The sequence below is a fragment of the Periplaneta americana genome, chromosome 9, assembly GCF_040183065.1.
Source record: "Periplaneta americana isolate PAMFEO1 chromosome 9, P.americana_PAMFEO1_priV1, whole genome shotgun sequence".
Taxonomy (NCBI): domain Eukaryota; kingdom Metazoa; phylum Arthropoda; class Insecta; order Blattodea; family Blattidae; genus Periplaneta; species Periplaneta americana.
The window spans coordinates 6,598,678-6,616,704 of NC_091125.1; positions in this window are offsets into that span (position 1 = coordinate 6,598,678).

Genomic DNA, 18,027 nt, shown 5'->3' on the forward strand with positions numbered 1-18,027 from the left:
GTAGGATCTGTTTTAGTCGCATTTCTTTCTCTTGAAAAATTAGATTGAATTAGTGCAATCAGATATATTCTCAATCATTTCCTTGGTAAAAAACAATATAATATATCGGAAGGAATATGCACAGATTTAGCCCTACCTTTTACGCCGGGTAAATAAGTAACAATATTTGCAGCTCTCGTTCGCACATTTCGTGGTTGACGAGGTGCATCTCTCCATTCACTAATTTTGTCCTTACCGAAAATAAGATTACAGTCTATGTCGCTTGTTTCATCGTCACTTTCACTGGAATCTGCACTTATTTCAGTGCTAGTGTTATGTTCACATTCCGATACATGATCTTCCTCATTGCCACTAGAATCACCACCAGTTATTTCTTCAGGCTGCTTTTCTGGAAACATTTCATCAATGAACCTCTGTATGTGTTCTTGTTCTTCTTCATAATCCATCTTCACTACTATACAAAACTACATTGATTACTCAACACTTTTAGACACGAGAGAGAAGGAAGCGCGCAGTTCACTAAACCTCTACGCGAGGACTGGAGCCATGGGTAAAACTGACCCACTCTTAGGCATCGTTTACAATGACGCAACATACGCGACACGACACAGCGACGCGACATTATATAAATTATGGCGTAATAGGAAATCCGAGTTCCATGACGTCACAACCCAGATCGCGACGTGACAAAAGTTAAAATTGAGTTAACTTTTATCGCGCAACTTTACCGGAAAGCGTATGTGTTTTGTTTATGATAGCGTCGTCTGCAACAAAATTGAATACTTTTTCAGATGAGATGTTCATAGAATTGGTTCAAGGATACAGTGAAACTTCCCTTAAAGGACACTTCCCAATAGCGGACCGCTCTCAATAGCGGACATTTTAAAATTCCCCTGCAAAATAACATTGGCCCTTATGATAAAATTCTTTCAAATAGCGGACATTCTCAATAACGGACGCGGACACTGAAATGTATCTCCCATCAACAACTAAAACTTCCAAATAACGGACAGCGTGAAAGAAAAAAAGAAAGAAAGAAAAAGACGGTTGTACATTAAACGGAATTTTAACGGAGTTCTTTGCAACAATCATCATCGTGCATTTGAACGTTCTTGTACTTTATTGAAAGTAAGCTGCACAGTTGTTACTGTTGTTAGTTGTGATACTGTACGTGAGCAGTCCGTACTATCTTAGTATGTCAAGTTTAGTGTTTGGAAGTACAGTCACATTAGAAATGTCACAAAAACGTAAACGTTTGTCACTAAAAGAGGAAGTGGGTATTGTAAAGCACAGTGAGAAGGAGACATTAAGTTTTCGTGAGCTGGCCACAAAGTTTAATGTGGGAAAAATTCAGGTTAGTGAAATTTTGAAAAACAAGGATGTTATTTTAAAATCATACACGAAGAATGCAAATGAGAACACAAAAAGAGCTTTTCCTAAATTTGAGGGGCTTGCCATTGACAATTTAACATATGAATGGTTCTGTCGTGCTAGAGCAAATAAGATGCCTTTAACTGGGATTTCTCTCTGGATGAATACTGAAAACAATCTCACTATTTACTGTAATGTAAAATATAGTGTTGAATATGTATGAGAAATTTTAATGTACTGTATACAGTACATACTAACGATTTTCTAAATAGCGGACACTTCTGAATAACGGACATTTAATTTTTCCTCGGCGGTGTCCGCTATTGGGAAGTTTCACTGTACCCTGAATTATACAGAATGAACCGTGAGTAATGTCATTAATTTCTAAAAGTTATTCGTTGTGATATTTCAAACAAAAAAGGTTAACATAATTTCGCTCGTTTTTGCTTCATTTTCAAGAAAAAGATTATTTTATGTGAAACATTTCATGACATATTTTGGGAAAGCCACTGAATTAACTTAATTCCCAATATTCTTAGTCAATTTAAGAGAGCAGTATATTATGATAAAAAAAATAGTTTTTGTCGTTCAAATATGCAGAAATTTCATCTGAACAATTGTAAATTTTCGTTCTGAAAAGGAATTTTAAAACGTCAAATTTGTTACGTCATATTTCTGCATACTTATTATCATAATACAGTGATCTCTTAAATTGACTGAAAATATTGTTAATTGAATCAATGGTTTTTCCAAAAGACGGTAAGAAATGTATCATATTGTCGTGCGCCGGCCTCCTGCTGACTGTGGTCCCTCTGCTGACGACTGCTGTCCCAGGTGTAGAGAGGGGAAACGGGAGTGACGTGACAAGGGGAACTGAAGTGTGTGGGGAAGGATGGTGTTCGATATAGGTCTTGTGCTTCGATCTGCGTTGACGTTCTTCTGCTGACGATGGTTGATCCCAGGTGGAGAGAGGGGAAACGGGAGTGAATGATAGGTGAGGACGAAATTCGTGGTGGGGATTTATACGATGATGTAGGAAGAAAATACGTTGATACAGATATAGTTGTTTATTTGAAATAATCAGTGTCCTTCTCCTGTTCCGGGGCAGGGGAAACGGGAGTGTCTGAGAAAATCTAGAATATTGTCGTTTTTGGCCCTTTGACTCTGGCTGAAGCAAATTTGAAAGCGTGCTGTTCTGACTGAGAATATTGGAGAGGGGTAACGGGAGTGCCTGGGGAGAAACGAGGACAAGACCAGGGAGAGAGAGTAGCGAGGGGCTGGTATGAAGGGAACGGGCTAGCGACGTAGAAAAGAGTAGAGATGAGAAACGGGAGTGTCTGGGGAAAACTGAAGAGAGTTTGCTCGAAGAAAGGGTGCGAATACGGTGGGTAGGAGAACTGAGAGACGGGAAGCAGGGGTGGTGGGGGTTCTTGCCTATCGAAGCTCTGCCCCCAAAGGGTCCGCGATTCGACGACCGACGAGAGATGGAGGGGTTACTCTCTGCTAACGAGCTCCGCTGACAAATGGCCGGCGATGGGCGTCCACAGAGAGAGAATTCAAGGATAGAAAACACAATGTTTTCAAAAAGGGTTCGAGCAAGGTGAAGTAAAGACTCCTCTGCTAACGAGCTCCGCTAACAAATGGCCGGCGATGGGCGTCCACAGAGAGGGAAATCGAAGATAGAGAAGACAATGTTTTCTAAAAGGGTTAGAGCACGGTGAAGTAAAGACGAGGTAAAAAAAGGGGGAGGTAATTAAGAAAAAATTGGTATGGAGATAGGCTGATTAGGGAGACTGGGTCTGGGAAGCGGAGACAGATCCGGCGATGCGTTTCTGTTCCGTGGAAAAATGCTGGCTGTGAAAACCACGTCCGACGAAATACTAGCACGCTGTGTCAAATGAAAATAGTGTCTGTGACAGGGAGTGCGTAGTAGCTATCTCCCTAGCCTACAAACAAGTGTCTCTATGGACATTTGGCCCGCCTTATATACACCTCGGGCTTCGCGCCATTTCTCTCCTCCTTGGTGTGGCTTGGAGCGTTATGACGTTATGTGACGTCACAAATTCCCGCCACAACATTGTGGCCTTTAGTGGGACTCTTCTCTCTCTTGGCTTGGTCACGTGGTCGGGGGACCCCTCGGCGCCGTGAGCAAGTTGCTAGAGGCAGGGGTGTGGGTGGACATCTGGCTCGTAATACGAGAGGAGAAAAAAAATAGCGAGTCCCGTATTCTGAAGGAATGTGTTTTCCAGCGAGACCATCTCTCTCCGGGCCGGGCCATGTGGTGAGGAGACCTGTCGGCACCGGGGAAGTTACGGGGTGTGAGTGGACATCCGGCCCGTAATACGAGGTGACAATCACAGCAGCTCTCGTCTTCTGAAGGAACACGCAGGCAATTATGTGAACTTTACAACAATATAAAACGGTTTTATCTCGAAAAGGAAGCAAAAGGAAAAGAAAAATTATATATTCTTTTTTGTTTAAAATGTCTCAAAGAATAACTCTCTGATATTAATGACATAATATACGGTTCACTTTTTATATTACGGTTTGTTTACGTGAAATACACAATACTTTCCATCCATGGCTCCCATGAAGTTCGGAAAATTTACTTTTTTCCAATAGGTATCCTTCTTCCACCTTCGTGAAATTGTCCTCAAAGAGTTTTCATTTTATGAGGTGCTTTTTAATTTATCCCAGATTACAGGACTTGTTTCTAACACTATAGGCCTAATGGACATTGTGTAGTTACAGTACGAAACTCGTAAAGAGAGAGAACCAAGTTCTTAAAAAGAGATACCAACTATTAGGGAAACCTAACCTCAAAGTTACGCTTAGACGCTCTGCTGGATGCCTCCCGCATTGGACGTTTTTGTATTTGAGGGCCAATGATATGCAGGACATCATCAAATTGCGAAGATGTCATCCGCATATAGTTATGATATGTTGATTTCTTCTACTCCAAAAACTGAGAAGGCAGGCATCGTTTCATTTTAGGTGTCCTAATCAACACGAACCAGCGATTCAAGTCGCGGAATTGTGAACACCAGTCCGAGACGCGATACTGCGATGTCGCGTCGCGTGTCGCGTCATTGTAAATTAAGCATTACTATCAAAGAAATAAGACGACTTCTGTCAACAAAAGAGACTTGTGAATACATGAAATTTTTAATATAGGATCCTGTTGGAAGGTACTGAAGATTACAGAAAAGAAAGGTTTTCTAATGAGAGACAATAGGGCATTGTTTATGGCTCGGGTCAAAAATACCCATGAGCTAGTCCTCGAGGGTTTCGAACTAGTTTCTTGGGAATACCAAATCAATAAGAACATCATATAAAACTTCTCTCTTAACCGAATCATATGCCTTTTTGAAATCTATGAATAAATGATGCACTGTACCTTTATACTCCCATTTTTTCCCCATTATCTGTCGAATACAAAATATCTGATCAATAGTTCATCTGTTAAGGTAATGGAGGGTAATTGTGCGAAGGCGGCCAAGTACGTATAAAGGGCAGACCAGCTAACTTAATACCGTAAGGGTGAAACCCAACAATTTTTCCCCCATTACTACATATGCTAGTGGATTACGGTGATTTTCTAGTTTGAAGGTTGAATTTTCTTTTGTCAACTTCATTTCGAATTTCGGTACTGACAAATACTACAACTGGTAGTGTTTTTGTAACTGTTATGTTGGTAGCGTCTTCGGTACTGGCGTTCTTGAAAACTAAATGCTACTAGATTTCTGAGTCGGTTACTGCAAGATAGTGAAATTCGAACTTATTAATAGTTAATTTTTTTTTACCGAGATAAATGATAAGAAAACATAGGAAATCATTTACAATAAAAGTTTCTTGGATACGAATGATTATTGGCAAGTTGGTATAGAGCTGACCTTCTATGCCCAAGGTTGCGGGTTCGATCCCGGGCCAGGTCGATGGCATTTAAGTGTGCTTAAATGCGACAGTCTCATGTCAGTAGATTTACTGGCACGTAAAAGAATTCCTGCGGGACAAAATTCCGGCACATCCGGCGACGCTGATATAACCTCTGCAGTTGCGAGCGTCGTTAAATAAAACATAACATTAACAAATGATTACTAATTATAGCTAAGGATGATTTTAACACATGAGATCCTAAGGCATCAATCATTGCATCAGAAATTTTAAATTGTTTAAGTTGATTTAAAGTTTCTCGCGGGATCATGCCTTGGGCACCGAACATGAGTCCAAAACTGTCCAATGTGTGATGTGGTATTGTGCTCCGAGATACTGACAACAAGGCTCATATATGACTAGTTGTTCACGGCACACATCTTGTGGCTATTTTTTTAGTGTAGAACATCAGTAATAATGCCTAGGAAGAAGCATACGATTAAAAGTGCAGATGTTTCAAAACTCAAAAAAAAAAAAAAAAAAAAAAAAAGAAGTTAGCTACGGCAAGGATTCAAGCTAGATGGAAATAAGTAATATGATAAGTACAGCTGAATCTGTTCAAGAGGAACATCCAGTGTTAGATACTATGCCTACATCACAACCAGGTCCATTTGGTGACTGTGACAATGATACAAATGTAAGATTATGTTCCCTGGAAGACAGTGTAGATAGTGTATGTTGTGGACCAAACAATTCTCCAAGTTATGTGATACCGGTAGTAAATCTAAAGTGTTTAGATGAACTTTTGCATAATATATCTTGTGACATGTGTGGGAACAAGACACTAACTTTTCATACAAGAGATTTCCAAGGTTTTGCTTGCAGAATTTCTATGAAATGTACAACTTGTGATGGTGAGAAAAGTTCAGTATTGTCATCCAATAGAGTGGTAAATAGTGAATCATCAACTAGGGCACCATTTGACATAAACAGGAGAGTAGTCCAGCCATTTACAAAACATTGGTAGAGGGCATTCACCAATTGAACAGTTTTCAGCAGTACTAATTGTGAACAGTATGTCATTGTCTTCTTACAATGATCACTTAAAAATTATTACTGCAACAAACACTACAGTAGCCCAAAATTCAATGAATGCAATTAGGGAAGAGGTAAAAACTGTATATAGGGAGAAAAACATAACAGATGACAATAGAAATGAGCCAGTGGATATTGCTGTAAGCTTCGATGGCTCTTGGCACAAGAGGGGACACACATCCTTGTATGGTGTCGGTTTTGTAATAGATATTCTCACTAGTTATGTTGTTGACTATGCTGTAATATCTAAACACTGTCATACATGTCAACTAGCTAGAAAAGATCTTGGTGTTGATATCCCTGAGTTCAGTATATGGAAACTGGGTAGTAATTAATCAGTGTCAACAAAATTATAGCGGATCATCTGGTGGTATGGAGGCATTTGCTGCATTTGCTATGGAAGAGATCTACAGATTATGGACTGAGATACACCACTCTGTTGTCAGATGGCGACAGCAAAACTTTCAACCATCTTCAAAATCTAAACATTTATGACCCTATTAAATTGGTGACGGAGGAGTGTGTGAATCATGTGTCAAAACGACTAGGTACAGGACTGAGGCCAGTTGTCAAAGAATTTAAATTGGGAGGTAAAAAGCAAGGTAGTCTTACAAATGTTACAATTCAGAAACTCACCTGCTATTATGGAAATGTCATACGCGAAAACACTCATGTTGTTACAGCAATGAGAACAGCAGTACTGGCCACTATACACCGCTGTTCCTCAACTGATGCGAAACCCTTCCACTCAAAATGCCCTGCTGGCCCTATAAGTTGGTGCTTTTACAACAAAGCTGTGACTATGGGAACACAACCCAGCACGCACCAACAACATATTCACACACCAATCTCTACATTTGTCTTGGAGAAAATTATTCCTCTTTATCAGAGGTTGGCATCAACTGAACTCCTGGAAAGGTGTCTGAGAGGGGAAACACAGAATGCCAATGAATGTCTCCACAGCATATTTATTTATTTATTCATTTATTCATTTATTCATTTATTCATTTTATTCATTTATTTATTTATTTATTTATTTATTTACTGACTCACTCACTCACTCATTTATTTATTTATTTATTTATTTATTTATTTATTTATTTATTTATTTATTTATTTATTCTGGTGTAGTTAAGGCCATCAGGCCTTTTCTTCCACAACACCAGGAATACAAATACAATAATAGAAATAAACAGAAAAAAATACACCATAATACAAAGTAAAGCTACACAAGAAATAAAGAGAGAGAGAGAAAAAACACTATAACCAAAGTAAAGCCACACAAAAATATACAGGTTGCAGTCACACAAACTTTAAATGAGTGATTAAGTATCATAATTAATTCCATCCTAACTAATTAACTAACATAAACAAGAAACTTGCAAATTTAATCTAGGTTAAAAAAGAACAAGAAAAAAAAAACACAAATCAATACTTCTAGCAATACCTAAAAAACATTAACTAAGACAAAATTTTCCAATTTAATTTTGAATTGTGATAAAGTCCGGTAGTCCCTGACATCATTAGGTAACGAATTCCAGAGGCGAGGTATTTCTACAGTATAGGAAGATGAGTATAAAGACGTTCTATGATGAGGGATAGAAGAGTTGTAAGAAATTGAAAGCGCGATAACAGATATTTCGGAGTAGAAGTATGCATGATTCTAAACAGAAGAGACAGTGAATGTATTGTTCTTCGTTCCTTCAGACGCACCCTTGAAAGTAACTGGAGGGAAGATGTTACATGGTCAAATTTACGAGTATTGCAGATGAATCGTATGCACACATTATGGACACGTTGTAGTCTCTCAGCTAAGAGTGAACTTACATTAGTTAGCAAGGAATCGCAATAATCAAAATGGGGCATTACAAGCGTCTGAATAAGATTCTTTTTTAGACTAAGTGGTAGAAATTCTTTCATATGAAACAAGGAGTGAAGTTGAGAAAATATTTTTTTGCAAATGTGTGTTACTTGAGTATTCCAATTTAGATCGCTATCCATAAAAATGCCAAGATTTTTAACGGTTTCACTGTATTTAACAATAGTCCCATTCAATATTATATGTGGTATAGTACTACTATCAAGAGTGCTTCGTAGACGATTATGTCCCAGTACGATTGCTTGCGATTTCTCTGGATTTAACCTTATTCCAAATTTGTGTGCCCACAGTGAAATCGAATTCAAGTCTTCGTTTATTTTGTTTACTGCGTCACTAGTCTCGTCAGGGTGACAATGCAAATAAATTTGCAAGTCGTCAGCATACATATGGTATTTGCAGTGTTTTATCATGTTAGTCACGTCATTAATATAGATCATGAAGAGTAAAGGTCCGAGAACTGATCCTTGTTGAATTCCAGATTTCACGACACACCATTTGAAGAATAATCGCATGCAATGACACATAATTGACGGTCGCGAAGGTAGGATTCAAACCAAATAACAGAACTTTCAGAAAGATTCAGAAGTTTTATTTACATAATAGAAGGTCAGTGTCAACTGTATCAAATGCCTTACTGAAGTCAAGTAATGTCAGTAATGTTAATTTACGTTCATCCGTGGCTTCACGTATATGCTCATTCACTTTTAGTAGTACTATGTCCATTTATGAACCCGGATTGGTATTCATCCAATAAGGCATGTTCGGTTAGATAGTCCATTAGTTGTTTGTGAACAATACGTTCCAGAGCTTTTGATAGAGCAGGTAGGATACTAATTGGACGGAAATCATTTGCACATAATGGGGTTTTGATTTTAGGGATCGGACGGATAAAGGCTTTCTTCCAGAGGTTCGGGTAGGTAGAAGTTATGAGTGAGGCGTTGAATATATGTGTTAATGTCGGCAGTATTATGAACAATATTTTCTTCAATAATATTATACTAATATTATCCACACCTTCAACTTTAGAAGTAATACGTTTTATTGCCGCTCTTACTTCAGTTTCTGTGACATAAGTGAAGAAAAATATTTCTCTATTCGGAATTGGAGTCATTTATAATTCGTGAACTGTCTGCTGTTTGTCGACCGTATCCAAGGTTATTGACTGTACCGTTGCAAAATGGTCATTTAGTTCGTCAAGAGAAACTGGCACGCTGTCTACCTTAGTCCTGGGATTTCCTAAACCAATTGTCCGTAAGTTTCTCCACAGATTGGAAGGGTCAGCTCCCACCTTCAAGATGTAATGAAAATGTCTCAGTTTCGCGTTTCTAATGGCTTGAGTAGTTCTGTTACGTAAGAGTTAATAATAATTATAAGAGATTTCTGTCTTGTCATGTTTAAACGTTTTGTATGCAGCGTTTCTGTCCGTAATCATACTACGTATGTCAGCAGTCATCCATGATGCTGGTGTCCTTTTCACGCGTTTAGATTTGATAGGAGCATGCTTGTCATATAAATTTATAATGTACTCATTTAATTTTAACAAGTTTCTCGTCAACAGTATGTAAGGTCCATATTGAGTCCCAGGGAATCTTTATTGCGTCTTCAAGTAGTTGGGTTTCATCAACACATTTCAAGTAACGGTACCTTATGAGTTTAGGCGTGGGCTTGGGACACTTCAAAGAATATACTAGATAAATAATATCATGCTACGAAATTCCCGAAGCCGCACATTGTCCATGTTTTTGTACTTTGTCTGCATTCTTCGTAATAATTAAGTCTAATGGGGATTCGGAAGATTGGGTATGGGAGTGGGTTCAAGGGGAAGGACTGCTAGATCAAGAGCCTGGAACATGGTCAATAGATGTCTAGTGTAGTTCGAATCAGAGGCTAACAAATTTGTGTTAAGATCACCCATTATTAAGACGTGTTCATAATCTGTGATGAATTCCAACAACGATCTCTCGATCTCTGCAATATCGTTAATCTTCGAGGGTTGGTAAATTACACAAGTAAGACATTTCTGAAAGCTTGTCGAGACTTCTACAAATAACATTTCAGGTTTTCCGGCATACTCGCCAGGAGATGTGTATATTATTCTGGGATTGAGATCAGATCTGACATATGCAGCAACGCCGCCTCCTTGTTTATTTAAACGATCGTTTCTTAATAGCGTATAACCATCTAGGTGTAATGTCGCTGAGGATAATGTAGGCTTTAGCCAAGATTCAGAGATGAGAAGAGCATGCAAATTCTGATTCGAGAATATGGATTGAATTTCGTCAAAGTGTGCAACCAAACTCTGAGCGTTAATATGGGCTACGTGAAGGGATGAAGAGTTCTTGGAAAATGCTGTTGTTAAAATGTTGAATGCTTCAGAGTGAGAGAGAGGGTTCTGGTCAGCAGGTATAGGGGAATGGGGTGAGTGAAGGTCATTGTACAATGTTCTGTCAGAGACAACCGGATTATTACTGTCAAGAATCAGGGTATCCAATTTAAAGGAAAGAAAAAAAAAATCTTATATAAAAATATGAAGTTGCTACAAGTAAAGATTTTCTATTAATTAATAACTTAGCTACAATTAAGTTGAAATAAATAAAGATGAATAAACACTACTGGCAATAACAAGTGTGAATAAGTGGTTTAGACTTTAGTAATTTAGAATATGATATAACTTAGAAGAGAATAAAATTTAGTAAAGGCAGACAATAGAAAGCAGAGAAGTTTTAGACTAAATTTAAATTATTATACTTTACTTTCGTAATTACTAAATGAGCACAAGCACACGCACAAGCATACACACACTCTAGTGCCTTGGAATATCGTCTTCACATGTCACTCTTATTTTTGCTTCACCAATCTTCACAATAATGACTCCGTCTGTGGTCCACATATTTCCAACACCATATTTCGCGATGCAGTCCATCAACAGTTTATGTCGTATTTTGGTGAGATCCTCACGAACGGTCACATCAGTTTGTTTCAACAACCTCTTGTTTCTGAAAACCTCACTACGCTTCCGGTAACTTGTGAACTTGATAATCACTCGCTAATATGTTTTCGCGGGATATCAGCCGAGTTAAGATTTTGGAATGCTCCAAGCTTTCGACTGCTATCTCTGCAGCCATCTTCAGGGAAGTGATGTCCGAACAGAAAGTCGAAAGGTTATATAGATGTGGCTGTCTCAGGTGACTTTCGACTTTCTGTTCGGACATCACTTCCCTGAAGATGGCTGCAGAGATAGCAGTCGAAAGCTTGGAGCATTCCAAAATCTTAACTCGGCTGATATCCCGCGAAAACATATTAGCGAACCAACGCCGAGAAAGCCTCAAATCATACATTGATAATCACTGGCCGCGCTTTGTCCTCCCTCCTGACGCCCACACGATGACTCCTGTCGATGTCAGCCAACTCCAACTTTACACCGATTTTCTCAGCTACATCGATGGCAATTTTATCGGTGTCTTCACCTACTTCCTTCTTCACACCGAAGATACGAAGGCATGGCCGCCGTTGATACTGTTCTAATTCGTCTGTTTTTTCGTCAATTGACACTCCAATTTTCCAATCCTTTTATCTCTTTCCTCTAGCGACTCTTGCAATTTGGTAATAACAGCTTTGTTGCTCTCTATAATAGATTGCAAGCTCAGCTACTATTGAGTCTTTGATTAGGAGAGTAAGACGTTGCAACGTTGCATCTTCTTGCCAGACGTCCATCGCAACACGACGAGCTATCTCCTCCATTGTTTCTTCATTCCCTCTATTTTTTGGTGGCTTTACGCGAAGTTTAACTTAACTTTTACACAAAACGATATAAAATCTTATATGAAACAAGAGTATACTCTATTCAAGCTGTAACTCGTTGACAACACCTGCCAAAATCAACTTCTTGCACGAGCGTGTTTCTTGTCGCTAGCTACTATCCGCCATGACACTATGTTACTATGTTATTGTGGAATAACTCAAGTATTCATTTTGTTCTGTCTAACAGCAGATCGGAGATATGATTATTTTAGTATTGTATATAATTTTTAATTCGAATATTTGTATCATAATCAAAGATAAACATTTTTTTCTGGCTAAAAAAACTGATGTTAACGAACATTAATCAAGGAGAGCATAGGCCTATGTTGTCTCTATATATATTGAGGACAAAAACATGTCATCATAATTTCACATACACATGCAAAATGATTCCCAAGATTTTATATAATTTATATGAAATAATTTTTTAACAACACAATTCTTAACCAATCCTTCTAAAAATTTAAACACGTAAGTAAGTCTATGAGAGTTGTTTGTGGTAAAAAAATGAAACGAAAATATCCATAGGTTTCTGATATATAAATTTCAGAGCAGTATCCCTTAATGAGTTGCGACACAGTCAAAATCCATGGAGACTTCGTCCAGCAGGTGTGCGATTTCGTGAACTGCTTTCTGAGCTCGATATCCATCTACCATCAGTTCGCACACTGGAGTATACCAGCACTCCACCGTGGATTATGCGACATCCCATGTTTGATATAAGTCTGAGCCGAAATTTTAAGAATTTTACACCAGCTTTTGTTTATAGACTTCGTTTTAGTGAACTTTTATCTCAGTTTCGAAATTACTAATTAGTTTTTACTGATGGATCCCGAGTAAATGATTGTGTTGGTTCTTTCTTTGCCGCAAATGGGCAGATATTTAACCCAGATATGTCCGAAATATTTGTTTGCAATTTTTGTGTATTTTACAAATTACATTTAATACAGTATATATTTGAAGTACATCTGTGGTGTCGATACATTCTAGTTGTAACTGGTTGAGCTAGAAACAGGTGTCCTTTTAAAAGGGCAGTAGGCATATGAGCATACATTTTGAGGAAGTATTGTAAACTTTGCTTACATGAAAGGAAACAATGTAATTGTTATTTATTATTATTATTATTATTATTATTATTATTATTATTATTAACAAATTATTACGTTGTTATTTTATTATAGTTTATTACTATTACTAATATTATTCTGAAGAGCGATACATTGTGGTTACATTCATTTAAATTCTAGAATGCTATCGTCATTGAGTAGTACCGTACTGCTATTCATACGTTAAAAATACGTACTAGGCGAAAAATGTTGAAGTTTCGAGGAAGAGGTAATATTGGGAGAGAAGAGACGATACATATAATGAAACAATTGCTGTGGCAATGTCCAGAGACAGGTTTGAGTTCATTTTCTCAAATCTACATTGTTATGATAATGACATTAGATAGAACATACATAAGACCTCTTCCAAAAATAATAAATGAAAAACAATAGAAACTTACAGCTTGTCCAATCAATTCCTCCCTCCAGAACATCACCAGTCTTCCACTTGTAAACAGAACTTGCTGTGTAAATCTGGCTTTCAGGTATAGCTCCGTGTGAAGCAGATTTGAATAATTTCGAGGGAAAAATTGTTCCGAAGCCGGGTATCGATCCCAGGACCTTTGGCTTAGCCCACCAACGCTCTGCCGACTAGCTACCCAGAAACAACACCTGACACCATATCAACTTTTCTGTTTATATCCACACACCTCAGTGGGCTAACTAACAATACCATCCCATCGCAACTCCTCTTTCACAATAGCCCTGCCAAGACTCTGGAATTCGCTACCTGCTAGCATCAGGGACTGTCGAAATAAAATTGAATTCAAACGTAAACTTACTAAGCACTTGGTCAGTAATTGATTTCTTGTAAATAGTTTCCTTAATCTATCACAAAATATTTCAATATCCAGTAATTTCATCACTATACAATGTTGTTATTCTACGTTTAATTTGTAATTCAGTAAATATAAAATATTCTTTGTTTTTCTATGATAAATTATCTAGCTTTAATTAGTGACGTAATCTTTTCGTACTTTGATTTTTATTGTAATTGTAATTGTAAATTTAATATTAATTGTAATTTTATTTGTAATTGTAATTGTAAATTTAATACTAATTGCAATTTTATTGTTCATATTATAGTTGAAATCTCCTGGTAGAGGGGCAGAGAAGGCCTGACGGCCTTATCTCTACCAGGTTAAATAAATAAATACTACTACTACTGGGCTGACAAGACGCCAGAAACCCAATTTTGAGTGCACACAAACACTGTGTGACTCGGACCAATCTGTGTGACTCTAGGCTAAAAGCCAGATTTGCATGATATATATGTCACTGATCTAGTTAACAGAAAACCACAATTCAAATTACACAGAGTTTGTGTGTACGGTACTCAAATTTGGCTTTCAGGCTTCTTGTCAGCCCACTTGAGGTATGTGGATATAAAGGGAAAAGTTGAGATGGTATCGGGTGTAGTTCCTGGGTAGCTCAGTTGGCAGAGAGTTGATGTGCTAAGCCAAAGATGCCGGGATTGATACCCGGCTCTGGAATAATTTTTCCCTTGAAAGTATTCAGATCTTTCTGTGTTCGCAGAAACATTGCTATGACTTTGCGTCTGCTCTTCACGTGCAACAAATTTGTCACCCCAATCCCAAACCCTCCCTCTCCTGTTCAAGAAGGCTATGCTGAAATATTTTTGCTCCTGCTGCAAGCTGTGAACCATAAAGATTAGTAGGTATTATATCACGTTTTTGCCCTGAATCCTCGTCTGTTACGTCTTCAGTGGCATTTGTAGGCTGCATTATAGCGATATGAGATGAAATTTCCCTCTTAGCATAATTTTCAAACATAGATAGCATTTCATGCACGGAAAATCCACTAAAATTTGAAAAAGCGAAACAATTTCAAAATGTATGGGAATATGCCTACTGTCCTTCTAAAAGGACACATAAGTTTTCGTCATTGTATTGTCGCAATGAATAGATATTTCGAACGCATTGTGGGTTCACGTAATATTTATGTTTATTAGGAGTCATTTGATCTATAACAATTTAAAAAACAATTTCGTACTGTAACACTACTTAATTTTCATATCTGATTTGCGTCTCTGATGCCATAGCTGAAATAAGCGAACATTTCTCACGTCTACATCTCAAACTCAACGGTGACCAGAACTCTCATTATACCAGTCTTACCACACCTAGCAAGCCTCTAATTAAGACCAGTAATATTGACACCTGTGAAAAAGCAAATGCATTAACAGTAGAGAGGGTAATTTGAAACATTCACCACTGTCCTTGTAGAAGGACGGTAGGCATATCTGGGTTAAATATAAATTGAGCCAGTACACTAGTGTTTTTACCGCAGAACTATATGCCTTTTATAGAGAGAACTATATGCCTTTTATAGAGCTTTATTGTTTTTAATTAGACAACCCCGGGGCAGATTCCTTATCTGCTCAGACTCTTTAAGCGCCATTCAGTCCGTGCAGCGTTTGAATTCTGATGATCCGCTTGTGTTGAGAACTCAGGAACTTTTCCACACTCTCCTAACCTCTGATTATGATACTGGAGTAGTGTGGACTCCGAGTCACGTTGGCATACCTGGCAACGAGGCAGCAGATGCTGCAGCAAGGGACGGTGCTATGAATGGGTCTGAGGTGCATTGGCGTGAGAGGTGGCAAGATATTCAAAATTACCTGAAACATACAATATGGTGGCAATGGGAAGGAAAATGGTCTGCACAAGAGGGAAATAAACTACGAAGAATAAATAATACTGTTCGAGTTTGGAATTCGTCCGCAAGAGCGTCACGACACGACGAAGTTTTATTTACCCGGTTGAGGAGTGGCCACTGTCATCTAACACATGGCCACCTCCTACGTGGCGACCCTCAGCCGGAGTGTGATATATGTCGTGTTCCACTTGCGGTCTAACATTTTTTATTCCACTGTAGAAAATATGACCGTGTCTGTCGACAATAAGGCATTCAGGGGACTCTACATGACGCTCTTGGAAATGATTTTAATTGCAAAAATGCAGTTCTGAGATTTTTATCGAATACAGGACTGGATAAGGTGATTTAATTTTTTATTGGCCCGTTTCACTTATCCTACGGATTCTTTACATCTGGAGGTTACATTTATTGTTTTATATTTGATTTTACATTGTTGACATTTGGGACTTTATACATCCGAATATTTTATAAAATTTTATAATTTTTGAAATGTGATACAGATTTTATCTCTGGTGGCCTTAGTTTTATTATTTTATTTGTTCGTTTTTGAATACCACCTAGGGTCGTAGAATTGCTCACTTTTTTGATTCTGTACAAATCACCTTGTGTATACTGCATTTGTATACCTCCTTTTACCTTGATAACGCTTTTTAGTTCTTTTAGCACTCTGATTATTATATTATTTATGTCTTTGTTTTATAAAGAATTTTAGATAAGGGCGCAAATAGCCATAGTAACTGACGCGCCATTTTTAAACCTTACTACTACATACAGTTTCTTCTTTCTTTTAAATTGGTTATTTAACGACGCTGCACCAACTACGAGGTTATTCAAGTCATGAGATTGGTGACAGTGATATATTTGGCGAGATGAGGTTGAGAATTCGCTATACGTTATCTGACATTTTCCTTACGGTGGGGAAAACCTCAAAATAAATCAAACCAGGTAATCAGCCCAAGCATTAATTGAACCCACGCCCGAGTGTAACTCCGGATCGGTAGGCAAGTGCCTCAGCCGACTGAGCCACGCTCGTGGCCAATGTTTCTAATTATACTTATTACTAAACCTTACTACACCATTCTCCAATATGTTCGATAGTATGTCTGCTTCTTGTGTACACTCCATTTTCAGATCTCACTCATTTTCTACATACTATACTTCGCTATCCTACTTCACTCCTTCAACAGACTCCTCATCTATTTTAATTATCTCTATAGTCTCACTTAACTTCCTATTATACTCCTCTAATATATTATTTATTTTACTTACCATGTCCTTAGCCGTCTCTGGACCACCATATCCACTTCACCCTTTTCTGTTATATACCGTACTCGTCTTCATTTTTCTTCTCTTCACTTCTCCCCATTTCAGTCCTTGCACTCGCAGAAACAATTTTACTTTCCTTCTCGACACTGACCTTCCTTCTCCCTAATCTAGTTAATTCACTTCCCGAATCACTTGAATTTTTACTCGTGTCATCAAACTTTATTCCACTTGCGGTATTTAAACCCCTCTTATCTAACTTCTTCACATACGTTTTCTTCTTCTGTATTCTTGATCTCAGCATTTCCTGGTCCAGTCTCGCTTCTTCCAGTACGAAGTGCTTCATCTGCAATTCAGCCACTCTCCGTCGTCTACACTTGGTCAACAATCTTGTTATAACAGTTACTTTTCCCCACAACTGCTGATCGAACAGATTATTCTTCGCCTGTTACGTATTTTTTGTCCTAGTTCGAATTCCGATCTTCTCTTAGCCTCTGTTTAGTTGAGCTGGTCAGTATTAATCTATGCCAATGATTTTCTTCAATTTCCATACATTCCAGTTTGTGCGATAACTGTGGTTGGTTCATTTTATTTTCCTGTTGACCATTTTTCTTTCTCACGATTGTAATTCCATAAGTTTGTCCATTAGTACCTTGCGATCTCGTGTCCATTTCTTCCGATGTCATCTGCTCTGTTTAATGTTGATGTTATCGCTTCTTCGTATTTAATCCAAATATTGGGTTATATTCATTTGCCTAACAGAAATCAACGACATAGAATTTCCCATTAATTTTAATGTCTTCATATAACTTTGCAAAGCGTTCATTTCCACTTGCCACTTTCATAAAAGGTAGTAGTAGCCTCCTTTTACATCTGATCTCGTAGATCAGGTCTTGTTTCCACCCTCATTCCTGTTCCTCGCACTCTGTGTAAGTTTCTTAATATTCTTTCTTTGGCAGA